The sequence below is a fragment of the Ranitomeya variabilis genome, chromosome 4, assembly GCF_051348905.1.
Source record: "Ranitomeya variabilis isolate aRanVar5 chromosome 4, aRanVar5.hap1, whole genome shotgun sequence".
Classification (NCBI taxonomy): domain Eukaryota; kingdom Metazoa; phylum Chordata; class Amphibia; order Anura; family Dendrobatidae; genus Ranitomeya; species Ranitomeya variabilis.
The window spans coordinates 64,548,499-64,575,396 of record NC_135235.1 but is presented as its reverse complement, the minus strand read 5'-3'; the positions used below and the strand labels follow the sequence as shown (position 1 = coordinate 64,575,396).

General features: G+C 42.6%; 1 long non-coding RNA gene across 2 annotated transcripts in view; it reads right to left on the bottom strand.

Moving 5' to 3' along the window:
- Positions 1 to 14,691: 14,691 nt before the first annotated feature.
- The window catches only part of LOC143768396 (uncharacterized), a 168,894-nt gene continuing 156,687 nt past the window's right edge, over positions 14,692 to 26,898 (bottom strand). For both annotated transcript variants that reach the window (XR_013213844.1, XR_013213843.1), the window contains exon 3: positions 14,692 to 15,660. This is a non-coding gene — a long non-coding RNA (uncharacterized LOC143768396). The remainder of the gene's footprint in view (positions 15,661 to 26,898) is intronic.

The following is a 26,898-nucleotide window of genomic DNA, read 5'->3' as shown; positions in this document are numbered from 1 at the left end:
TGTCCCCTTTCCCATAGCCCTACAAACAGGAAAATTGCACACAATATGAATTCCCCAATGTGGACAATGTACTCATTAATTAAAAAATAAAACTACTCACATCAACCTGTTCCCCTGCTGCTTGGGTATCTGCACCATGTGTTTTGAAGCTCCGCACAGCAGGCATGATAAGATGACATTATCCCACCCTCTGCGCTGAGACCCACCCCCGCTGTCAGGGCTCAGACACACAGGGAGAATGAAAGAGGTGGGAGCTGAAGGATCCCTGTTATATCATTGCTTTCAGCTGCATATGCATCCAGAATGCAGATACAGCTGATAGTGTAATGCCAAGCGGAGGGAGCCCGATGCCGGCGATGCGCCCTTCAACTCATGGGTCCCATAGCGGTCGTGTAGTTTTCTGCTATTAGCAGCACACCCCTGCTCAAGGATGTGCACCATTTAAAAAGAAATATTAAAGTACTATAGAACATAAACACCACAGACATTTTGTATTTTACGCCAAGTATAAAATTGATTAGATTGACCAATTTTAGGAGATTATTACTTAAAAACAGAACCGGCTAGACTCCCGCCAATCTTGGCTAGACTTCTGCCATTCCCGGAAATAGCGTTCTGAGCTTCCTTGCTTTCATGTGCTGTCTTCTCTCACCCCAAGTCCTCCATGGAATCTTCATTGACACTTTTGATAAAGTAATAACATAATACATGATTAATTTATGGATTTTAAAAAACAAATGGTAGCATCATTAACCACTTTGGCACCGTCCACTTTCATTTTTCCCTTCCTTTCTTCCTAAAGCCATAACATTTTTAATTTCCCAATGACATAGCCATATGAAGTCATAATTCTAGCAGGATGAGTCATTGTTTTACTGTATCATGTACTGAAAAACAGGGAAAAAAATTCCAAGTTGGATGAAATGGTGAAAAAAAAATGTAATTCCGCCATGATTTTTCATGTTTTGTTTTTACATTGTTTGCTGTGCAGTACAAACTACCTTGGCAACATTATTCTCCAGGTTAGTATAATTGATACAAAACTTGTATATATTTGTTTATATATACAGTGTGTCCGTAAAGTCATGGTGCACTTTTGGTGCCCTTTCTCTGGCCCAATCATATCAGACCTGTTCATGAGGAGAGATAACAAGAGCCAATCAAACAACACAAACTAATTTAAGCTGTTGCTGAGCCTCCAGTAAGATTAACCCCTGATTAACTGAACTCTGATTAATACATGACTAGGTCTGTGACATCATGCAACCACAACCTTATGCCATTCGAGATGTAGACAGTACAGAAGAAAGTTCAGTGTGTTCTGTGAGATCGACAATGATGCAAGATTTTTGCAGAAGATTGTGTTTAGCGATGAGGTGACCTTTCATATCTGTGGACATGTTCATCGACATAACGTCCGAATATAGGCTTCTGAACATCCTCATGCCTATTTTGCCTATGTTGAGTATGAATGTAACACCCCTAAAGTGAATGTGTGATGTGGCCTGATGCATTATAAGGTGATAGGCCCATTTTTTTTCGTGGAGCAGTCTGTGAAGGCAAACACTTATCTTGACATGTTGGAATTGTATGCAGTGCCACAATTTCCAGAAGGTGTTATCTTTCAACAGGATGGCACTCCTCCACACTATGCCACCAATGTTCATGAATTTCTGGATAGAACATTTCCCCGGCGGTGGATAGGCAGGGTTCTGTCAAGCTATGGCCACCACGATCCCCGGATCTGACGCCCTTAGACTTTTACTTTTGTGGTTATGTGAAGCAACATGTGTACATTGAATGTATCAACAACATTAATCACTTAAAGGGAATCTGTCACCTAATTTTGGCCCTATAAACTGCAGCCACAGGGGCTTATCTACAGCATTCTGTAATGCATTCTGTGATGCTGTAGATAAGCCCCCGGATGTAACCTGAAAGATAAGAAAAACAAGTTAGATTATACTCACCCAGTGGCGGTCCCAATTCAGTTCAAGTCTGATGGGCGTCGCAGGTCAGGGTCCGGTGCCTCAAATCTTCATTCAATGTCATCATCCTCCTTCTGTTGCGGCTCCTGCACAGGCGTACTGATTTGCCCTGTTGAGGGCAGCATAAAGTACTGCAGTGCGCAGGTGCCAGGCCTCTCTGACCATTCCTGGCACCTGTACACTGCAGTGCTTTGCTCTGCCTTCAACAGTGCAGATAAAGTACAGCTGCGCAGTAGCCACGACAGGAAGCAAAGAAGAGGACGTCATCGCATGAAGATGGGGGGCACCAGACCCGGACCTGCGACGCCCATCGGACCGGACCGCCCCGGACCGCCCCTGGGTGAGTATAATCTAACTTGTTTTTCTTATCTTTCAGGTTACATCGGGGGCTTATCTACAGCATTACAGAATGTTGTAGATAAGCCCCTGATGGCGGTGGCCGCAGTTTATAGGGCCAAAATTAGGTGACAGATTCCCTTTAAACAGAGAATCACATACGTTATTCACTCTGTTACACCAGACGTCCTTACCCATGTGTGGCAAGAACTTCACTATCATTTGGATGTGTGTAGGGCAACAAATGGAGCCGACATCGAACTGCACCGAATATGAAACTGGGAGAGTTTTTCTTTTATTTGGAGCAGATTTCACATTTCTATTGTCTTTTGTTGCTTTCCAGTGACTGGTCAAAAGTGCACCATGACTTTACAGACACAATGTGTGTGTGTATGTATATACAGTATATATATATATATATATATATATATATATATATATATATATATATATATATATATATATATATATATAATGTTATTAGTAAAAAAAATCAGACATTTACTAATCAAAAAAAGTTTATGACACCATTTCACCATTTTCTGAGACCTTTTCAATTTTTCCATCGATGGAGCGGTGTGATGACTTATTTTTTGTAAGCTGTAGTTTTCATTGATACTATTTTAGGGTATATACAATATATTGATCACTTTTTCTTGTATTTTTTTTTCTTCGAACCTACGGTCACTGAAAAACTGGTGTTTGGCATGGCTCATCTCTCCCTATTAAAGGGAACCGGTCACCCCCCCCAGTCGTTTCAAACTAAAAGAGCCACCTTGTGCAGCAGTAATGCTGCATTCTGACAAGGTGGCTCTTTTAGTTCAGGGTGCTGTAACTTGAGAAATAATAAGTTTTATAATTTGTCTGAAATACCTGCTCCTCAGTCAAGTGGGCCGGCGTTTCCCCCCTGCTTCAGACAGCACACAGCTGTCACTCACATCTTCTTGGCGCCGGGTGCCGCCTCCTCCTCATCGCTGTTTTCAAAAGTAGCCGGCGCCGGCGCTCTTTTCCCCTGCCTGGTGCAGGCGCAGTGAGCGCTGCCCGTCTGTCCTCATATGCAGTCCAGCTGACTGCGCCTGCACGGCCGCCCTGCCTGTGAATCCCAGCCCCGCAATGTTAATACATCATAAGTCACTGCGGGGCTGGGAATCACAAGCAGGCGCCGGCTACTTTTGAAAACAGCAGTGAGGAGGAGGCGGCACCCTCTTTTAGTTTGAAACGACGGGGGGGGGTGACAGGTTCCCTTTAAGTACACATGCATGCTTGGCCAAGCTGAGCGCGAGTCTGCATTGGAAGAGGTGGAGAAATAGCTGTCAGACAGCCGAGCTCTTGAAGGTGTATGGCTAGATTATACTTTTGATTGAAAGATAACTTATATTAGATCATATTAATGGTATGTCCTGTATACGTAATTATAGGTGGTCATGTACTTGTTCTGTATAGATGGCTATTGAGTCCTTAGGTTCCTTCTTCATGGCATATATTTGCTCTTACTCAGTTGTTCAGACCATCACATGAATGCATCCATGTAGGCCAGAGTGACGCCGATCACCATGTTATTCAATAATTTGCAATCTTTATGCATACTCTTCAAGCGTCTTACAAATTTTTCCTTGATTCCTCCTGTGGACTTGATGCTCTTGTGTGTACCAGTTAATAGAGTTGTTCTCCGCTTGCTGAGGAGCTCTTGAAATTCCATTAGAATATTGAATTACTCTTTGCTGAGCTGCAGCAAGAGAAGCTTCCCGTATGTCATTCTGACAGATAAGATGTCATTCTCTGTCTAAGCTGCCTTTAAAAAAAGAAAGTGCGGAGGAAACTAAAAGGAGGAGTCTGAAGAGATAAATACATTGATGCTGAAACAAAGGATGCCAGATTATGGATTTTCATTTACTGCATGATGCCTTCATATTACAGGACACCTTTTATATATCGACTAAATATAACCCAGACTATGAGACAGATAACTAAACAAAACACACTTCAATGGGATGTACAAATATTTATATTTTTTGTGTTAACATTACATATTTTTATTTTGTGGAATTAAAAAAAATGGACAAAAATATTTTTATCATTTTTTCCAGTCCTATAAGTAGCTGGTTCAATCCATAAAATTCCAAAATGAAATCTTCACCTCGCCAAACAGACCTACTACACCACCCTGATCTCCTCACTATCCAAAAACCGCAAGAAATTTATTGACACCTTTCACGCCCTCCTCAGGCCAAAAGCCACTATCACAGACATTTGTGCTGCTGACTTGGCCTCCCACTTTATAGAGAAAATAGATAATATTCAACAGGAAATCCGCTCCCAGCCACTAAATGCTGTGACTCCCATCCCTCCCTGCATTTCCCCTGGCTCACTCTCCACATTTGATCCCATCACATAGGAAGAAGTCTCCAGGCTCCTCTCTTCTTCTCGTCCGACTACATGCACAACTGACCCCATTCCCTCACATCTCCTCCAGTCGCTCTCACCAGTCTTCACAACTCACCTAACTACAATCTTGAGGGTATGTGCACACGTTCAGGAATTTTTGCGGTTTTTTTCATGTTTTTTCATGATAAAAACGCTATAAAAACGCATTAAAAATGCATACATATGCATCCTATCATTTAGAATGCATTCTGCAATTTTTGTGCACATCATGCGTTTTTTTCCGCCAAAAAAAATGCATCGCGGTAAAAAAATCAACATGTTCATTAATTTTGCGGATTTTTCGCGTTTTTCCCGCTATTCTATGCATTGGGAAAAAAACAAAAACGCAAAAAAACGCGCAAAAAACGCATAAAAAATGCAAAACCGTGAAAAAAACGCGTGCGGATTTCTGGCAGAAATGTCCGGTTTTTGTCAGGAAATTTCTGCACGAAATCCTGACGTGTGCACATACCCTTAATCTCTCCCTCTCCTCAGGCATCTTCCCAACCTCCTTCAAACACTCTATCATTACTCCATTATTAAAGAAACCCGCTCTCGATCCATCCTGCACAAATAACTACAGACCAGTCTCCAACTCCCCCTTCATCTCTAAAACTCTTGGAGCACATGATATACTCCCGCCTTACCCGTTACTTCTCCACTCACTCCCTCCTAGACCCTTCACAGCCCGGCTTCCGCCCCCAACATTCAACAGAAACTGTACTCATCAAAGTGACCAATGACCTTCTGACAGCAAAGTGTAACGGTGACCACTCTCTGCTCATTCTTCTCAACCTCTCCGAAGCCTTTGACTCTGTTGACCACCATCTCCTACTCTCTAGGCTCCAGTCACTAGGCATTAAGTATACTGCCCTCTCCCAGTTCTCGTCCTATCTTTCTCACTGCTCCTTCAGTGTTTCGTTCATTGGCTCCACTTCGTCCCCTCTTCTTCTCACTGTCGGGGTACCTCAGGGCTCAGTACTTGGCCCACTTCTCTTCTATCTCTACACAGCCCCAATTGGACAGACCATCAGCATATTTGGCTTTCAGTACCATCTTTATGCCGATGACACACAACTATACACGTCATTCACTGACCTTACTCCCGCTGTTCTACAGAACGCCAGTGACTGTCTGTCTGCAGTCTCCGACATCATGTCCGCCCTCTATCTGAAACTCAACCTCTCCAAACTGAACTTCTTCTGCTCCCACTGTCTACTAACCTCCCTAAACCTGACATATCCCTCTCCATGGGTGGCACCATAATAAGACCCCGGGAGCAGGCGCACTGTCTGGGTGTTACGTTTGACACCAATCTCTCCTTCATTTCCCATATACAATCTCTTACCTGCTCGTGCTGCTTACACCTAAAAAACATCTCTAGAATCCGCCCTTTTCTCATCATGGAAACAACAAAAATCCTCACAGTCGCCATAATCCACTCCCGCCAGGACTGCTATAATGCTCTATTAATTGGCCTCCCCCTCACTCGACTTTCCCCTCTCCAGTCTATCCTTAATGCAGCAGCCAGGGTTGTCCATCTGGCTATTCGGTATTCAGATGCAGCCGCTCTTCGCCAGTCATTACACTGGCTGCCCATTCATTATAGGATCCAATTCAAAGTACTTGTTCTCACCCACAAAGCTCTCCACAGTGCGGCACCGCCTTACATCTCCTCCCTTATTTCTGTCTATCGGCCTTACCGACCTCTGCGCTCTGCAAATGACTTTCGACTAACCTTTAAACTAATCCATACCTCCCACTCCCGACTCCAAGACTTCTCCCGTGCTGCACCAATCCTCTGGAATGCTCTACCCCAAGAAATTAGGACCATCCACAATCTGCATAGTTTTAGGCACTCCCTCCAAACACATTTGTTCAGAGCAGCCTATCACGTTCCCTAATCAAAGTCATTTTATATGTAAGGGTGCGAGTGTAGCCCATTCACTATCTCCATCTATCCTCCACCCCCTCAAGATGGCTGGACCATCATTGTAAATACAACATTGTAAATACACACCTGTACTTTGTATCTCCCCCATCTCATTGTAGATTGTAAGCTCTCACGAGCAGGGTCGTCTTATTTTGCTTTAATTATTGTATTATTAACGTTGTTAACACTGCGCTGCGGAATATGTTGGCGCTATATAAAGATTATTATTATTATTATTATTATTATTATTATTATTATTATTAAATCTTTAGCTTTTCTTCATTGGATCTGAGAAATGTCTGATGTCTGATATTAATACTGAATCATCAAAAACACCCAAATTGTATTTTACTTACATTGCATTTTACTGCTTAACCTTGTTGGTGGGTTTGTATACTTTTTTTTTTTTTTAGCAAAGATGCGAAAACAAATATTGGGATAGAGCAGTCAAGACATTTTTGGATAATTTTCATATGTGTATGGCAACATAAATTGTGTCCTAAATGATAAGATTATTTTATTCTAGTTGAGGATGGCATCATCAATTTGGTAAAAGTATTTGTTGATAAATTCCACCCCACAAACCTTCATTATAGTGAAATTTGTCTATTTATTTTAAATGTAACCTGATGAGTTTGGGCACCCGTATAGCCATTGCACTAGGGAGCATAGTGATAAGTGTGAATGTAGAAACCTTTATTTACAGGGAATTGATTATTTCCGTTCCCTAAAATAGTATGGCTGGGAATAAGTAAATTAAATGCAACATTTTTCATCACAATTTTATTTTTGTGCAAATTTCAGACAAATTTAATTTTTTACATGTACCTTTCCCCTTACCCTAACTAGAGCAAATATTATGCCTTGCTGTCTTCATCCTCTATAACACGTCAAATCAACATATGGTACAAATTCTACTTTAATATGCATTGGAACTGGCCAGATTTTAGTGTTCTGTAACTTGCCACCCAATTTCCTGGAGTGGGAGTTTTTTCTATCACAAATCCACCAGAACATTAGGTGCCAGAACTTCCTTCCATTCACTTCTCAGCATGTACAGCAACTACAGTATCTTTGTGCCATAGATTAGTTGTCCCAAACTGAAAACTTTCCCATTTGTAATGCCTATATGCAATTTGACAGCAGAGCAGAAACAAAAGCCATGATAAGACTTCTGAATTAAAAGGGGATATCTGGGACTTTGGTTTTTTTTAGTGATGAGCGGGTATACTCGTTGCTCGGGTTTCCCGAGCACGCTTGGGGGTCTCCGAGTATTTGTTAGTTTTCGGAGATTAAGTTTTCATCACCGCAGCTGAATGATTTACAGCTACTAGACAGATTGATTACATGCGAGAATTTCCGAGCAACCAGGCAACCCCCACATGTACTGAGCCTGGCTAATAGCTGTAAATCATTTAGCTGCGGCGATGAAAACTTAATCTCCGAACACTAACAAATACTCGGAGATCACCCGAGCATGCTCAGGAAAACCCGAGCAACGAGTATACTCACGCATCACTTTTTTTTTACAAACAAGCATGTACCTAAGCACTAACAGGTAGTTGCTACATACTTGCCTGTTGTGACCAGCGCCGCTCTGTGCTGGTGGTTACAGACTGCCCCTGTCGGCAGTTCATCTGCTTCTCCTGACATCACGTTTACAAAGCAGTGGCTACTTTTCCAGTCTGCTCTGTTGACAGGATGCAACGTCATGCTGATTGGCAGTCAGCCACCTACTGCGTATCTGGGGGAGCTGTCAATCAGCATGACGCCTCATCGACAGAGCAGCGCAGATTAGCCCTTTAAGAAATTAAACATAAATTAGATGAGCTGTTACGTCACACCCCCAGTAACACCCCAGCTTCGCCCATCTTGGCACAACTTGGCAAAACTGGTATGAAAGTGCCAAAAGTCTGTAAACTTTGGCACAACTCCGTGCTGCACAAATGTTTCGTAACCTTTCACAATGATTTAGGCCAAATTTCTGGCATAATCACTAGTGATGAGCGAATATACTCGTTACTCGAGATTTCCTGAGCATGCTTGGGTGTCCTCTGAGTACTTTTTAGTGCACGGACATTTAGTTTTCCTTGCAGCAGCTGAATGATTTACATCTGTTAGCCAGCTTGATTACATGTGGGGATTCCCTAGCAACCAGGCAACCCCCACAAGTACTAATGCTGGCTAGTAGCTGTAAATCATTCAGCTGTGGCGATGAAAACTATATCTCCGAGCACTAAAAAATACTTGGAGGACACCCGAGCGTGCTCGGGAAATCTAGAGTAACGAGTATATTCGCTCATCACTAATAATCACTTTGATGAATTGGAGCCAAAGTCTTTCTGCTCCGGTACTCCGGTGTCTTTGCTGCTAAAGGTGGATTGCACTTAATACAGGCAGCGAGCAGCAAGATGACCGGCACTTTAGAGTGATTTCTCATGCTGTAAAATCATTCTTTTTAAAGTACTATGGCGCATTTGTTGACCAAGGGTTTTGCTATGGCTAACAAGATTGCTAAATATATTAAAGCGACCATGACCACTTAAAAAAATGATGCAAACATAAAACTACTAAAAATTAAAGAAGCTTTTTGACACTTTAGCACAAAGTCCTAGAAAAGGGTTCAAAATTTAAATGCATTAAATTTGATATATGGCAGAAGCCGTTTAGCTATAAGTTGTACCATCTGGTATCATTCTCAAAAATTATGTAGATCTTTCTTGGGCATTATCATTACTGGAGATATGTGAGACGTAATGGAAATTGTAGGAGATGGTCAGAAATGGCTGCTGATAGGGAGCAATAGGTCGCATTCGGCTAGACAGAAAAAGGAAGAAAGAACCGTTTGTAGGTTTATGGTCCATTTATATATTTTAATAAGTCCACAGTATCAACGCGGGCTGTTATATGCTGGCCAGCATTACGTTTTCATCCAGTTGCTGAAGCTTCTATACTACCGTATATTTCCTAGCGATTCAATGTTTTGTAATTGTTTTCTATTTTATCAAGGAACAGGAAGAGTGAGTAAAGTCTAAATGAGCACTTGTCATGCAAATTGGCTCTTGCGTTTGCCCCAACACTCAAACATTTTAGCATATTCTTAGAACAGTAGTAATAATCTTGATGAGGAGCAGATGGAAAGTGACAATCCATAGGAACTTTTTTCAGAAAGCTTTCTGGATATGGATTCTAATAGCTTTGTTTAAAGAATGGTAATGTCTGAGCTGTACCTCCTTGGAAGCTGTTATTTTATAGGAGAGATAAAGTAGGATTGAATTGAAGATCCACAGTTTGCAGAAAGAAGGATAATGTACAGCACTTAATGAGGAAGGTGACCTATAGTGCAACATTCTACTAAATATTCTCATGTATGTTAGTGGCTTAATATCTCGTTTGGTCTACCATATCAAGATACCCACAAGAACTTCTCGTGACAAGGCTCATAACTGTGATTAACCCCTTGGGTTACGGCATTATTTCACCTTTTTCACTCCGTGCCTTTCAAGATCTATATTTTTTCACTCTTCCGTCAACATAGTCGTATCCGGGCTTTTTTTTTCGGTGAGAGGGGTTGTAGTTTTGAATTACTCCATTCATTTTTATATACAGTGTACTGAACAATAGGAAGTAAACTTCAAGTTGGGGTGAAATTGTGAAATTGTAGAAAAAGGAAAATTTCATCATTTTTTTAGGGATTTACAATCTTGGCTTTGTGCAAAACCAAAACAAATGAGCCAGATCATAAGTTGGAATACGTGCAATGTGTAAGAACACATTCACACTGTGGCTATTTCAGAGACAAAATCCAAGATAAAATTAATATATACCCTGTAGTAAGTATATGAGTAAACTAGATGGTGGCCCAATTCTAACGCATTGGGTATTCCAGAATATGCATTTCCACATAGTATATTGCCCAGTCACGTAGTATATTGCCCAGCCACGTAGTATATTGCCCAGCCACGTAGTATATTGCCCAGTCACGTAGTATATTGCCCAGCCACGTAGTATATTGCCCAGCCACGTAGTATATAACACAGCCACGTAGTATATTGCACAGCGACGGAGTATACAGCACAGAGCCACGCAGTATACAGACTTAAAATAGAAAATAAACATACTCACCTTCCGAAAGCCCGTTAAAGTCCTAGCCCTGTGTGCGGTGCACGCGGCAGCTTCCGGGCCCAGGGTTGGTATGAGTGCAGGACCTGTGATGACGTCGCGGTCACATGACCGTGACGACATGGCAGGTCCTTCTCGCATACCATCCTTGGCATCGGAACCTGCCGCTTGCATAGAGCAGTCACCGGAGCGTCGCGAGGAGCGGGAAAGGCGGCGGAAGGTGAGTATATAATGATTTTTTATTTTTTTATTATTTTTAACATTAGATCTTTTTACTATTGATGCTGTATAGGCAGCATCAATAGTAAAAATTTGATCACACGGGGTTAATAGCAGCGTTAATGGAGTGCGTTACACCGCGGAATAACGCGGTCCGTTAATGCTGCCATTAACCCTGTGTGAGCACTGACTGGAGGGGATTATGGAGTGGGCACTGACTGCGGGGAGGAAGGAGCGGCCATTTTGGCGCCGGACTGTGCCCGTCGCTGATTGGTCGTGGCTGTTTTGCCGCGACCAATCAGCGAGTTGAATTTCCGTGACAGACAGAGGCCGCGACCAATGAATATCCGTGACAGACAGACAGATGGAAGTACCCCTTACACAATTATATAGTAGATAGTGATAGGGTACTTAGTTCACACTAATTTGATCAAAAAAGTGTAAAATCCATCCCACCGCGACAAGGTGTACCCAATCGGGAATGTCACTAGTACCAAAACCTTACCATGTGTCATCCAACCTCAAGGTGAATAAGGGCATAGAAAGACCAGGGCTCAGTCACCTGCTCATGCGAAGCTATATAGAAGAAATTGCTAGCTCAATAAGGAGTTTAACACCCCTGTTTGTACAATAGTGCAAGAAACTACAGCAAAATCAAAGAAATGAGCTGGCACATACGTTGATATATGTACAATGTGTAAGAGCATGTTCACACAGTGATTATTTTACAGACAAAACCCATGTTTACTTTATGATAAAAAAAAATTCCTGGTAATTTTGTTCTATTGGTCAGTATGCTTATGATGGTATAACATTTCTATTAATTATTTATTGATTTATCAAATTTATCATATTATCAAACTTGACTTTTGAAACTAAGAACGTAATTATTTTTCTGGGCTTGTTTTTTGCAGGACAAGCCGTAGTTTTTACTGCCATTATAACAGTGACCAACAAAAAACAGCAATTCTGTAATTTAATTTATTTTTCCAGATTTGTCATGCATGGTGTGGGATGAATATTTTAAATAATTTTATTAGTTTACATACCGTAACTAAGTGCAACTAAATATAAATTTTTTCAACATTATTTTTTAAACATTTTGCTATTTAGATTTGCGGAAAAGGGGAGGGTAGTCATTTAAACTTTTATAGTTTTTATGTAGTTTATATATATTTTTAAGCTTTATGTTTTTTCCACTTTTCATTAGTCCCTTTAGCAGACTTAAATATGTGATATACTGCACTACTGTAGAATTGCAGTGTTTAGTAAAACTAATAAGTAGTAGAAGTATAGATGACGGCACTCACCACTTCATGTAAAAACCTTCTTTAGTATCTCATAGCAAGCAATAAAACACAGGTGGGTGAGTACAGGCAAGAAACAGCAGGCTACAGCCATTTTGCATTTATGTGCAGCTTCTAGGAGACTAATTGCACAATGGAAACAGCACATTATTTTAAAGATTTAGCTCCACCTTGATTGGAGTAACCTTGAAAACACATTATAAAATGCAATATATTATATATATATATATATATATATATATATATATATATATATATAATGACATTAAAAAATAGTAAGTACAATAACCACTTGGCAGTATATATGGACCTCTTAAAATATAATTAACAAAAATACTTGCAAATCATTTTTTTCAATAAAGCTCTATGGCCCCTTGCTAATATATGTATTATCCAATGTGCTTCTTTTCATCATAAAATTTTGTGCCTCTGTCCTCCATGTTTTAGGGAATCAACACAGTCTAAACCAGCAAAACTAAATACTGGAAGGTCACTATTATCAGTTTCAACTACATGTCTGATCTGCTGCGTGGCTCCTACCCATCTCATTTGATTTAAAATGTTTCTTAATCCTTTTGTACATTCTCCTAAGGCCAGGTGCGCATGATCTGAAGCTAGCAGCGCTTTGGACTGAACAGTGCAGATTCACCGCTTTCAATACATTCTATTGGTCAAATTTCTCTTGTGGAGACCAGCATCTCCGCAAGAGAAATAGACATGCTGCGGTCTGGACAGACGCGCCGCATGTCCGTCTCCGTGGGTGACTCACAGGCATTTGTGGAGGCATAGTGGGCATAGGATTTCTTGAAATCCCATCCACTATGCTGTAACATCTGGCCGCTGCAGGTTTGATGCTGCATATGCAGCGTCAAACCCACAGCGATTACTGATCATGTGAACATACCCTAATAGTTTCACCTACAGTTGTGTGAAAAAGCATTTGCACTTTTCTGATTTCCTATTCTTTTGCATGTTTGTCACACTTAAATGTTTCACATCACAAAACAAATTTAAATATTAGTCAATGATAACACAAAATGCCGTTTTTAAAATGAAGGTCTTTATTATTAAAGGAAAAAGAAATTCAAACCTACAGGGCCCTGTGTGAAAAAGTGATTGTCCCCCCTCCTGAAAACAAATTAATTGTGGTCTATCACATCTTTGGGAAGCTAAGTTCAAATTCCCTAGCCACATGCAGGCCTGACTACTGCCACACCTGTTCTCAATCAAGAAATCACTTAAATAGGACCTGCCTGACAAAGTGCCTAGACAGCATGCTGCAATCCAAAGAAATTCTAGAACAAATGAGAAACAAAGCAATTGAGATTTCTAAGTCTGGAAAAGGATATAAAGCCATTTCTAAAGCTTTGGAAAGCCAGCAAACCACAGTGAGAGCCATTATTCACAAATGGCATAAACATGGAATAGTGGTGAACCCTCCCAGGAGTGGCCAACGGACCAAAATTACCCCAACAGTAAAATATGGTGGTTGTAGTGTGATGGTCTGGGGAAGTTTTGCTGCTTCAGGACCTGGAAAACTTGCTGTGGTAAATGGAACCTGGGAAAAGAGACTTCCTGTTTCTACATGGAGCAGAGAAAACAGTAGAATAACCTAAAAACTTTGATTGGAGTGATTCCTTAAACTGACCTTTTTCTTAACCCATGTTTCAAAATTTTACAACACAAAGTAAAAGCTTTATTTGAAATGGTAAGTCATCCATTTATGTTAAAGTATGTATAGAGGTTCAACATAAAGTTTGTGTGGAGGTGTGGTTCTCTACACTTTCTGGAGCCAAAATTTGTCAAAGGAGAAAAAGACTGGGCAATTCAAATTCAATTGCCCAATCCTATTGTTCCTGCAGAAGATAAAGTTCCTTTGGCATTGAAAACACATGGACTCAAAGTTGAGCAAAGTGTTCATGTGTATGGGTGAATCAGAAGAGATACAGGTATATGGACACCTATGGTTTTTCCATTATTGTAACTGATGAGGATCAAGGCGAGCAGGGCACCACTATCAGACTTATAGTAACTTTTTACGCCTAGGTTACAAACTTTCAAACATAGGGTTTAGTGCTTCTTTAATTTTTTCGAAATACTAGTATGAGTTTTACTTTCGGCTATCCTTACTATCAGCTACAGACTAAACACACACCTCATAATATTTATACCATTTTTTGTTCAGGTAATATTTAACTATGGAATTTGTGTCCTAATAAAACATTTGTGTGGATTATGTTACGTGTAGGAACAGTAACAGGAAGTCAATGAACGAAAAGAGTGATTACCCTCCTGTAGCCCTTACAGATGCATCACCTCACACAGTCTTCCCCGTCTACTGTGATCTAATCCACCTCTGCACTGGGACCTTGCGGCACCAAATCTAGGAATGTAACTTTATTTTGTTGTTTCATGTCCTTCACTTCTCCTTACTGTGATTGGCCAGAAAGTGCGAAATATCCAAACAGATGGAATTCGATCTGTGCCGAGAAAATTTGCAAAATTAATCCAAGGTCTGCATTCAGGTCTCATGTTTTCTAAATAAAAACCCAGTTGGGGGAAAAAATGTGTTTTACTTATACACTCCTAGTAATAGCGGTATGTAAATTTTGAAATATGGTCCTTTTACTATTCAGTTATGAGGCAGGCTTTCTGCATTCATACACATTCATAACATTCAAATTTATAATGTAATCTTACTTCCCTTTCCATATTTATGAGAATTTTTGATGGGTATTTTTTATGCGATAATATCAGGCAGAATGCTAACCCATTGCCTAAAACCACTGTAAAGTCATTCAGTTACATAATTGACATCGGCATATTCTTTCATTATACAAGATTTAGCATGCATCTGCTCGGAGATCTCTTCAAAATAGATGACTTTTTCTGCATTCCGTATTATCAATTCAAATTAGGCTCGATTTCCTCAAGCTACTGTATGGATTTTACAGTTGACAGTAAGGAAAAACATTGAATGTAATGACTGTCTTAAATTATTCAGGCCTAGTTAAACCCAGTTCAGTCTGATCTGGAAAGTGAAAGGCGGAAGGGACGGGGAGGGGAGCCATATTATAAAAACCAGCCATCTTTACAGTGAATTATAGGTATGCCATCTGCAAAAAGCCTGGAAGTCTTTAATCAACAAGAAAACTCTGTCATATTAGAGCACATTCATTTAGTTAGTGTAATTGGGTTCAGGGAGAGGGTAAGCAGAAAAGTTGGTGGAGACAGTGCATTTATCAAGTTTATCTTTTGACAAGATGAATATCAATCCTTCATCGTCCAGACGGCTCGGGACCTCTGCTGCATCTTTTCTCTTACTGGTCACCTTCAGAAAACAAAATTAAGAACTTGTTACATTAAAGGAACACTAAACCTAGAGAAAAGTATTCAAATAAAACAAAAAATGTAGTAGTCCTGTTTGTTATTAGTCTGCACCATTTTCTGCAAGATTCTAAGACAATCAGTCATGTAGAAATCCAGCTTTAGACCCATATATATAAATATATATTAGACTAATGTTTGATAATTGGTTGTGAGAGATGTCGATTGCACATGTCCGATTTCAGAGAGCTGATCACATTGTGCTCTCGGAGATACATGTCAGTCAGTGGCTTTCTCCTACAGAACACAGGAGCGCTCAGCCGAGTGAGTGCTCCTGTGTATGGGAGAGTTGGTTGAGATGGCTGTCGAATGAACGATCATCAGAAGCATCATTCGGTCAATAGCTATACATTGTGTATGCCCATCCTACATATAAAGATTTTAGTCTCTTGCTGATCATTTCAATCTGTAGCTGCTGTATGGCTGAATCATAGAATCATAGGAAGATAGGGTTGGAAGGAACTTCCAGGGTCATCATGACAAACCCCCTGCTCAATGCAGGATTCACTAAACCATCTCAGACAGTTGTCTTTCCAACCTCTGTTTGATGACTTCCTTTGAAGGAGAACTCACCATCTCTTGTGGCAGCCTGTTCCACTCATTAATCACCCTCACCATCAAAAAGTTTATTCTAATATCTAATCTGTATCTTATCCTTTTCAGTTTCATCCAATTCATTCTTTTGTGTTTCCATGTGCAAATGAGAATAAGGATGATCCCTCTACATTGTGACAGCCCTTCAGATATTTGTAGACAGCTATTAAGTCTCTTCTTAGCTTTCTTTTTTGCAAGCTAAACATTCCCAGATCCTTTAACCGTTCCTTGTACGACATAGTTTGCTGTCCGCTCACCATCCTGGTCGCTCTTCTCTGAACTTGCTCCAGTTTTTCAATGTCTTTTTTAAAATGTGGTGCCCAGAACTGGACACAGTATTCCAGATGAGACCTTACCAAGGAGGAGTAGAGGGATAATTACTTCACGTGATCTAGACTCTATGCTTCTCTTAATACATCCTAGAACTGTGTTTGCCTTTTTTCCAGCTGCATCACACTGAATCCCCACTCTATAAGGCTAGGTTCACATTGCGTTAACAGAAGCCGGTTCAACACATGCATTAACGGGCTGCTGTTAACGCAAGTGCCGATTTGATATAGCGCTAGCGCAGATAGAGCTAGCAGATGCTCTATCTGCGCTAGCAGTGTCGGACCCGGAAACGCTGCAGCCCGCATCCCAGGGTTCATCACTCAATGATGGCACATCGCTAGCGCACGCCCATTGTAGGTGTGCGCTAGTGATGCGTCCGACATAGGGCATAATGGCGGCGTTAACGGACTGCGTTACACCGCGTTATGCCGTGGTGTAACGTAGTCCATCTAACGGACTCCATAGATGCAATGTGAACCTGGCCTAAGTCAAACAGGGGTTTAGAGATTTTTTGCCCTAAAGCAGACAAATCAGAGGGAGAGGCTCCTGCTGCAGCCAGTTGTATTACATAGGGTTGAGCGAAACGGGTCGATCATTTTCAAAAGTCGCCGACTTTTGGCTAAGTCGGCGTCTCATGAAACCCGATCCGACCCCTGTGCTTGTCGGCCATGCGGTACGCGACTTTCGCGCCAAAGTCGCGTTTCAATGACGCGAAAAGCGCCATTTCTCAGCCAATGAAGGTGAACGCAGAGTGTGGGCAGCGTGATGACATAGATCCTGGTCCCCACCATCTTAGAGAAGGGCATTGCAGTGATTGGCTTGCTGTCTGCGGCGTCACAGGGGCTATAAAGGGGCGTTCCCGCCGACCGCCATCTTACTGCTGCTGATCTGAGCTTAGGGACAGGTTGCTGCCGCTTCATCAGAAGCAGGGAGAGCGTTAGGCAGGGTCCACTAACCACCAAACCGCTTGTGCTGCAGCGATTTCCACTGTCCAACACCACCTTCGGTGTGCAGGGACTGTGGAAGCTATTTTTTTTTTTTTTTCCCCTCAGCGCTGTAGCTCATTGGGCTGCCCTAGAAGGCTCCGTGATAGCTGTATTGCTGTGTGTACGCCACTGTGGAAACCAACTGCTTTTTTCAAAGCACATATCCTCTTGTTCCTTCCTTTCTGCACAGCTATCTTTTCTGTTTTTCCACACTTTTTATTTAATTTGTGCATCAGTCCACTCCTATTGCTGCCTGCCATACCTGGCTTACATTACTGCAGGGAGATAGTAATTGTAGGACAGTTTTTTTTTTTTTTTTGTTTTTTTTTTTTGTGGGAGATTAAGATTGGCATTTCTGCTACAGTGCCATCCCTGTGTGTGCCATCTCTCACTGAGTGGGCCATAGAAAGCCTATTTATTTTTTCCGTGATTTGTGTTCTAAAATCTACCTCAACACAAAAACAGTACATCAATCAGTGGGAGAAAAATATTGGCCTCAGTCAGGGCTTGTGTGCCACTGCTGTGTGTGCTATCTCTCATTCAGTGGGCTATAGCAAGCCTATTTTTTTTTTTTTTTTTTAATATTATTTGGTTTCTAATTCTCCCTGAAAAAAAAAAAAAAAACCTAAAAAAACAGTGGGAGAATAATATTGCCCTTTCAGCTTGTGTGCCAGTCTTGACTCCTGGGTGTGCCACCTCTCTCCCTCTCATTCAGTGGGCCATAGAAAGCCTATTTATTTTTTTTTTTAAATATTATTGGGTTTCTAAAGTCTCCCTGAAAAAACAAAAAATACATAAAAAAACAGTGGGAGAGTAATATTGCCCTTTCAGCTTGTGTGCCAGTCTTGACTCCTGGGTGTGCCACCTCTCTCCCTTTCATTCAGTGGGCCATAGAAAGCCTATTTATTTTTTCCGTGATTTGTGTTCTAAAATCTACCTCAACACAAAAACACTACATCAATCAGTGGGAGAAAAATATTGGCCTCAGTCAGGGCTTGTGTGCCACTGCTGTGTGTGCTATCTCTCATTCAGTGGGCTATAGCAAGCCTATTTTTTTTTTTTTTTTTTTTTTTAATATTATTTGGTTTCTAAAGTCTCCCTGAAAAAAAAAAAAAAACATAAAAAAACAGTGGGAGAGTAATATTGCCCTTTCAGCTTGTGTGCCAGTCTTGACTCCTGGGTGTGCCACCTCTCTCCCTTTCATTCAGTGGGCCATAGAAAGCCTATTTATTTTTTGGTTTTTTTTATATTATTTGGTTTCTAAAGTCTCCCTGAAAATAAAAAAAAAAAATACATAAAAAAACAGTGGGAGAGTAATATTGCCATTTCAGCTTGTGTGCCAGTCTTGACTCCTGGGTGTGCCACCTCTCTCCCTCTCATTCAGTGGGCCATAGAAAGCCTTGTTTTTTTGTTTTTTTTTTAATATTATTTGGTTTCTAAAGTCTCCCTGAAAATAAAAAAAAAAAACATAAAAAAACAGTGGGAGAGTAATATTGCCATTTCAGCTTGTGTGCCAGTCTTGACTCCTGGGTGTGCCACCTCTCTCTCTAATTGTGGGCCATAGAAAGCCTATTTATTTTTTGGTTTTTTTAATATTATTTGGTTTCTAAAGTCTCCCTGAAAATAAAAAAAAAAAATACATAAAAAAACAGTGGGAGAGTAATATTGCCCTTTCAGCTTGTGTGCCAGTCTTGACTCCTGGGTGTGCCACCTCTCTCCCTTTCATTCAGTGGGCCATAGAAAGCCTATTTATTTTTTGGTTTTTTTAATATTATTTGGTTTCTAAAGTCTCCCTGAAAATAAAAAAAAAAAATACATAAAAAAACAGTGGGAGAGTAATATTGCCCTTTCAGCTTGTGTGCCAGTCTTGACTCCTGGGTGTGCCACCTCTCTCCCTTTCATTCAGTGGGCCATAGAAAGCCTATTTATTTTTTGGTTTTTTTAATATTATTTGGTTTCTAAAGTCTCCCTGAAAATAAAAAAAAAAAATACATAAAAAAACAGTGGGAGAGTAATATTGCCATTTCAGCTTGTGTGCCAGTCTTGACTCCTGGGTGTGCCACCTCTCTCCCTCTCATTCAGTGGGCCATAGAAAGCCTTGTTTTTTTGTTTTTTTTTTAATATTATTTGGTTTCTAAAGTCTCCCTGAAAATAAAAAAAAAAAACATAAAAAAACAGTGGGAGAGTAATATTGCCATTTCAGCTTGTGTGCCAGTCTTGACTCCTGGGTGTGCCACCTCTCTCTCTAATTGTGGGCCATAGAAAGCCTATTTATTTTTTGTTTTTTTTAATATTATTTGGTTTCTAAAGTCTCCCTGAAAATAAAAAAAAAAAATACATAAAAAAACAGTGGGAGAGTAATATTGCCCTTTCAGCTTGTGTGCCAGTCTTGACTCCTGGGTGTGCCACCTCTCTCCCTTTCATTCAGTGGGCCATAGAAAGCCTATTTATTTTTTGGTTTTTTTAATATTATTTGGTTTCTAAAGTCTCCCTGAAAATAAAAAAAAAAAATACATAAAAAAACAGTGGGAGAGTAATATTGCCATTTCAGCTTGTGTGCCAGTCTTGACTCCTGGGTGTGCCACCTCTGTCCCTCTCATTCAGTGGGCCATAGAAAGCCTTGTTTTTTTTTTTTTTTTTAAATATTATTTGGTTTCTAAAGTCTCCCTGAAAATAAAAAAAAAATACATAAAAAAACAGTGGGAGAGTAATATTGCCATTTCAGCTTGTGTGCCAGTCTTGACTCCTGGGTGTGCCACCTCTCTCTCTAATTGTGGGCCATAGAAAGCCTTTTTATTTTTTTCCTTCATTTGTGTTTTAAAATCAACCTCAACACAAAAACACTACATCAATCAGTGGGAGAAAAATATTGGCCTCAGTCAGGGCTTGTGTGCCACTCCTGTGCGTGCCATCTCTCATTCAGTGGGCCATAGAAAGCCTTGTTTTTTTGTTTTTTTTTTAAATATTATTTGGTTTCTAAAGTCTCACAGAGAAAAAAAAAAAAATAAATTAGGTGGGAGATTAATATTGACATTAGTGCTTGAGTGACAGTCCTGCGTGTGTGTCATCTCTGTGATTTGGTGTCACAGAAAACAGAGTGTGTAACATTGTGCCTGATTTTCCTTGTGGTCTCACCAACCTGTTAAGGGATATTGAAATCATACTGAAGTTATAGCTCACCGTGTAAGTTGTTTGACAGCAACAAATAAAGTTAGTTTGGTTACGATTTTTAAACAATGAGGAAGTCTGGTGCAAGAGGTCGTCGTGGGCGTTCATTGTCAGCTGGTAATGATGGTAGTGGTAGTGGAGCATCAGGTGGTCGTGGGGATAAAAATATTCCACCTAAGTCTGGAGCTGTGGAGCCAGTTTCGTCGTCAGGCTACACAAGGCCTCGAACGCTCTCTTTTCTGGGAGTAGGAAAACCGCTTTTAAAGGCTGAGCAGCAACAGCAAGTTTTGGCTTACATTGCAGACTCAGCCTCTAGCTCTTTTGCCTCCTCTTCCGAAACTGGTAAATGTAAAAGCAGCGCGTCGCTTGTGGATGTTCACGGTCAGGGACAAGTCGCTTCCTTGTCCTCCTCAGCAAAAACTACAACAAGAGAGAAGGATGCAGCAGGCGACACAACGGGTCACTCCATGGAGCTCTTTACACATACCGTCCCTGGCTTAGAAAGTGAAACATTTAACAGGCCATGCCCATTACAAGTAGATTCTGACATGGAGTGCACTGATGCACAGCCACAGCCAGAGTACTATGCTGCTCCTTTGACTCAGACCACCACATTGCCCTCTCAGGGTACAGATCCACAATCAGACCCTGATGAGACTATGTTGCCCCGCCACGAACGCTATACCACCGACCGACACAGTGACACAGACGAAGTTGCACACGAGCTCGAAGAGGAGGTAATAGATGACCCAGTTATTGACCCCGATTGGCAGCCATTGGGGGAACAGGGTGCAGGCGGCAGTAGTTCAGAAGCGGAGGTGGAGGAGGGGCCGCAGCAGGCATCAACATCGCAACAGGTTCCATCTGCCGGGCCCGTATCTGGCCCAAAACGCGTGTCAAAGCCAAAACCTGTTGGAGGACAGCGTGGCCATCCGGTTAAAGCTCAGTCTGCAATCCCTGAAAAGGGATCCGAGTCTAGGAAGAGTGCAGTCTGGCATTTTTTTAAACAACATCCAACTGATCAGCGCAAAGTCATCTGTCAAAAATGTTCAACTAGCTTAAGCAGAGGTCAGAATCTGAAAAGTCTAAATACTAGTTGCATGCATAGACACTTAACCACCATGCATTTTCAAGCCTGGACTAACTACCAAACGTCCCTTAAGGTTGTAGCACCCTCGGCCAATGAAGCTAGTCAGCAACGCAACATCCCTTCCGTCACTGTAAGGCCACCATTTTCCGCACCACCGGCAGTATCTGTGCAGGTTTCTTTGCCAGCCAAAAGCAGTCAGGGTCAGGGAATCACCAGTTTAGTAGGAGGAAATATTGCATCTAGGGCACCGGCGGAAACAATACCGTCTCCAACCGTCTCTCAGTCTGCCATGTACACCGGCACACCCGAAAGTTCCACGATCTCCTGCTCTCCAGTCCAGCTCACCCTACATGAGACTCTGGTTAGAAAAAGGAAGTACTTATCCTCGCATCCGCGTACACAGGGTTTTAACGCCCACATAGCTAGACTAATCTCGTTAGAGATGATGCCCTACCGTTTAGTTGAAAGCGAAGCTTTTAAAGCCCTGATGGAGTACGCTGAACCACGATACGAGCTACCTAGTCGACACTTTTTTTCCAGAAAAGCCATCCCAGCCCTGCACCAGCATGTTAAACAGCGCATCGTCCATGCACTTAGGCAATCTGTGAGTACAAAGGTGCACCTGACTACAGATGCATGGACCAGTAGGCATGGCCAGGGACGTTATGTGTCCATCACGGCACACTGGGTGAATGTGGTGGATGCAGGGTCCACAGGCGACATCAATTTAGGGACAGTTGTGCCTAGCCCACGGTCTAGGAAACAGTTGGCTGTAGGCGTTCGCACCCCCTCCTCCTCCTCCTCGTCCTCCTGCAGAAGCTACAGCTCTTCCACAGAACGCAGTCGGCCAACCACTCCATCGGCAGATGACACTGTTGCACACCAGTTGTCCCATTATGGGCCAGCTACTGCCAAGCGTCAGCAGGCTGTATTGGCTATGAAGTGTTTGGGCGACAACAGACACACCGCGGAAGTTCTGTCCGAGTTCTTGCAACAAGAAACGCAGTCGTGGCTGGGCACAGTAGATCTTGAGGCAGGCAAGGTAGTGAGTGATAACGGAAGGAATTTCATGGCTGCCATCTCCCTTTCCCAACTGAAACACATTCCTTGCCTGGCTCACACCTTAAACCTGGTGGTGCAGTGCTTATTGAAAACTTATCCTGGGTTCTCCGACCTGCTCCTCAAAGTGCGTGCACTTTGCTCACATATCCGACGTTCGCCTGTACACGCCAGCCGTATGCAGACCTATCAGCGGTCTTTGAACCTTCCCCAGCATCGCCTAATCATAGACGTTGCAACAAGGTGGAACTCAACACTGCACATGCTTCAGAGACTGTGCGAACAGAGGCGTGCTGTTATTTATTTGTGGGAGGATACACGGGCAGGCAGTAGGATGGCAGACATGGAGTTGTCAGGTGTGCAGTGGTCGAAGATACAAGACATGTGTCAAGTCCTTCAGTGTTTTGAGGAATGCACACGGCTGGTTAGTGCAGACAACGCCGTAATAAGCATGAGCATCCCCCTAATGCGTCTGCTGATGCAAAGTTTGACGCACATAAAGGAGCAGGCGTCTGCACCAGAGGAAGAGGGAAGCCTTGATGACAGTCAGCCATTGTCTGGTCAGGGCAGTGTACAGGACGAGGTAGCGGGCGAAGAGGAGGTGGAGGACGAGGAGGATGATGGGGATGAGTATATTTTTAATGCCGAACCTTTCCCGGGGGCACAGGAAATTGGTTGCGTGTCACGGCCGGGTTCTGGTTTTTTGAGGGACACAAGTGACGTAGATTTGCCTGCAACTGCCCCTCAACCAATCACAACCGGAGATTTGACAACTGGAACTTTGGCCCACATGGCGGATTATGCCTTACGTATCCTAAAAAGGGACACACGCATTACGAAAATGATGAACGATGACGATTACTGGTTGGCCTGCCTCCTTGATCCACGCTATAAAGGCAAATTGCAAAATATTATGCCACATGAGAACTTGGAACTAATATTAGCAACCAAACAATCAACTCTTGTTGACCGTTTGCTTCAGGCATTCCCAGCACACAGCGCACGTGATCGTTCTCACACAAGCTCCAGGGGGCAGCAGACTAGGAGTGTTAGGGGTGCACACATCAGAAGTGGCGTTGGACAGAGGGGTTTTCTGACCAGGTTGTGGAGTGATTTTGCTATGACCGCAGACAGGACAGGTACTGCTGCATCAATTGAAAGTGACAGGAGACAACATTTGTCCAGTATGGTTACTAACTATTTTTCATCCCTTATCGATGTTCTCCCTCAACCGTCATTCCCATTTGATTACTGGGCCTCCAAATTAGACACCTGGCCAGAATTGGCAGAATATGCATTGCAGGAGCTTGCTTGCCCGGCAGCAAGTGTCCTATCAGAAAGAGTATTCAGTGCTGCAGGTTCAATATTAACCGAAAAAAGGACTCGTCTGGCTACCCAAAATGTTGACGATCTAACATTCATTAAAATGAACCACAACTGGATTTCGAAATCTTTTGCCCCACCTTGCCCGGCCGACACCTAGCTTTCCTATGAAAAGCTCTTGCCTGTGAATTACTTTTCTAATGTCTAATTTGCTGCAGCTGATTGTACAGCATACGACATGTTTACACCTCCCTAAATGGCAAAACTCCCCACACGGGGCCGTGGTATCGCGACTTGGCGCAAGCACCCGTGAGACTGCTGTTTGTCTGAAGAGGTGGGTGTGCTCGCTTTTGGTTGACGGCATTGCTACTGGGTCCCTCATAGTACAATGTAGTGTCTCTGGCGGTGGTGGTGCGCACCCAACGTCAGACACACCGTTGTAACATGAGGGGCCCTGGGGCGGTCCCGCCGGCCTCAAGAGAGTTCCCCCCTACCCCAGCTCAAAATGTGCTCTACCACGTGCAAAATTATGTCGCACAGCTCCACCAATCTTTAGTCTATTCGCTGACATCATTCAATGTCTGGCACTGACAATACAAATTTGTAGACATCTATGATGCAACTTAAAGTAGTCTGTGTCTGTGTCCTATATTGGCACCATTAAATAGTTACTGCCAAATTACAATGTCAGAAACTCAGTAGATGAGCCCACCCCTGTACCTAAGTATGCCACCTTTTTTTTTTGTTTTGGTTGTTTTGCGAGACATTAACATCTATTTATATTTTGGGAGTACTGGGACAGACACTCCTTGCACTACTCCTCCACTCACCACCAAGCTGCCTGTGTATCCATGTAACCGCTGTAAAACTGCCATGAGCCTATTGTTTGTTATTTTAGGCCTTTGATAGCCTGTCTGCGGTCCCTACTTTAAATACTCCTCCACTGACCACCAAGCTGCCTGCCCGTGTATCCATGTAACCGCTGTGAAACTGCCATGAGCCTATTGTTTGTTATGTTAGGCCTTTGATAGCCTGTCTGCGGTCCCTACTTTAAATACTCCTCCACTGACCAGACCACTGCTGCCCGTGTACCCCTGGAACCAATTATAAAGTGCCTACAGCCAGCCCATTTTCTTATGTTAGGCCTTTGAAGCCTGTCTGCGGTCCCTACTTTAAATACTCCTCCACTGACCAGACCACTGCTGCCCGTGTACCCCTGGAACCAATTATAAAGTGCCTACAGCCAGCCCATTTTCTTATGTTAGGCCTTTGAAGCCTTTCTGCGGTCCCTACTTTAAATACTCCTCCACTCACCACCACCAAGCTGCCTGCCCGTGTATCCATGTAACCGCTGTGAAACTGCCATGAGCCTATTGTTTGTTATTTTAGGCCTTTGATAGCCTGTCTGCGGTCCCTACTTTAAATACTCCTCCACTCACCACCAAGCTGCCTGTGTATCCATGTAACCGCTGTAAAACTGCCATGAGCCTATTGTTTGTTATTTTAGGCCTTTGATAGCCTGTCTGCGGTCCCTACTTTAAATACTCCTCCACTGACCAGACCACTGCTGCCCGTGTACCCCTGGAACCAATTATAAAGTGCCTACAGCCAGCCCATTTTCTTATGTTAGGCCTTTGAAGCCTGTCTGCGGTCCCTACTTTAAATACTCCTCCACTCACCACCACCAAGCTGCCTGCCCGTGTATCCATGTAACCGCTGTGAAACTGCCATGAGCCTATTGTTTGTTATTTTAGGCCTTTGATAGCCTGTGTGCGGTCCCTACTTTAAATACTCCTCCACTCACCACCAAGCTGCCTGCCCGTGTATCCATGTAACCGCTGTGAAACTGCCATGAGCCTATTGTTTGTTATTTTAGGCCTTTGATAGCCTGTGTGCGGTCCCTACTTTAAATACTCCTCCACTCACCACCAAGCTGCCTGCCCGTGTATCCATGTAACCGCTGTGAAACTGCCATGAGCCTATTGTTTGTTATGTTAGGCCTTTGATAGCCTGTCTGCGGTCCCTACTTTAAATACTCCTCCACTGACCAGACCACTGCTGCCCGTGTACCCCTGGAACCAATTATAAAGTGCCTACAGCCAGCCCATTTTCTTATGTTAGGCCTTTGAAGCCTGTCTGCGGTCCCTACTTTAAATACTCCTCCACTGACCAGACCACTGCTGCCCGTGTACCCCTGGAACCAATTATAAAGTGCCTACAGCCAGCCCATTTTCTTATGTTAGGCCTTTGAAGCCTGTCTGCGGTCCCTACTTTAAATACTCCTCCACTCACCACCACCAAGCTGCCTGCCCGTGTATCCATGTAACCGCTGTGAAACTGCCATGAGCCTATTGTTTGTTATTTTAGGCCTTTGATAGCCTGTCTGCGGTCCCTACTTTAAATACTCCTCCACTCACCACCAAGCTGCCTGCCCGTGTATCCATGTAACCGCTGTGAAACTGCCATCATGAGCCTATTGTTTGTTATGTTAGGCCTTTGATAGCCTGTCTGCGGTCCCTACTTTAAATACTCCTCCACTGACCAGACCACTGCTGCCCGTGTACCCCTGGAACCAATTATAAAGTGCCTACAGCCAGCCCATTTTCTTATGTTAGGCCTTTGATAGCCTGTC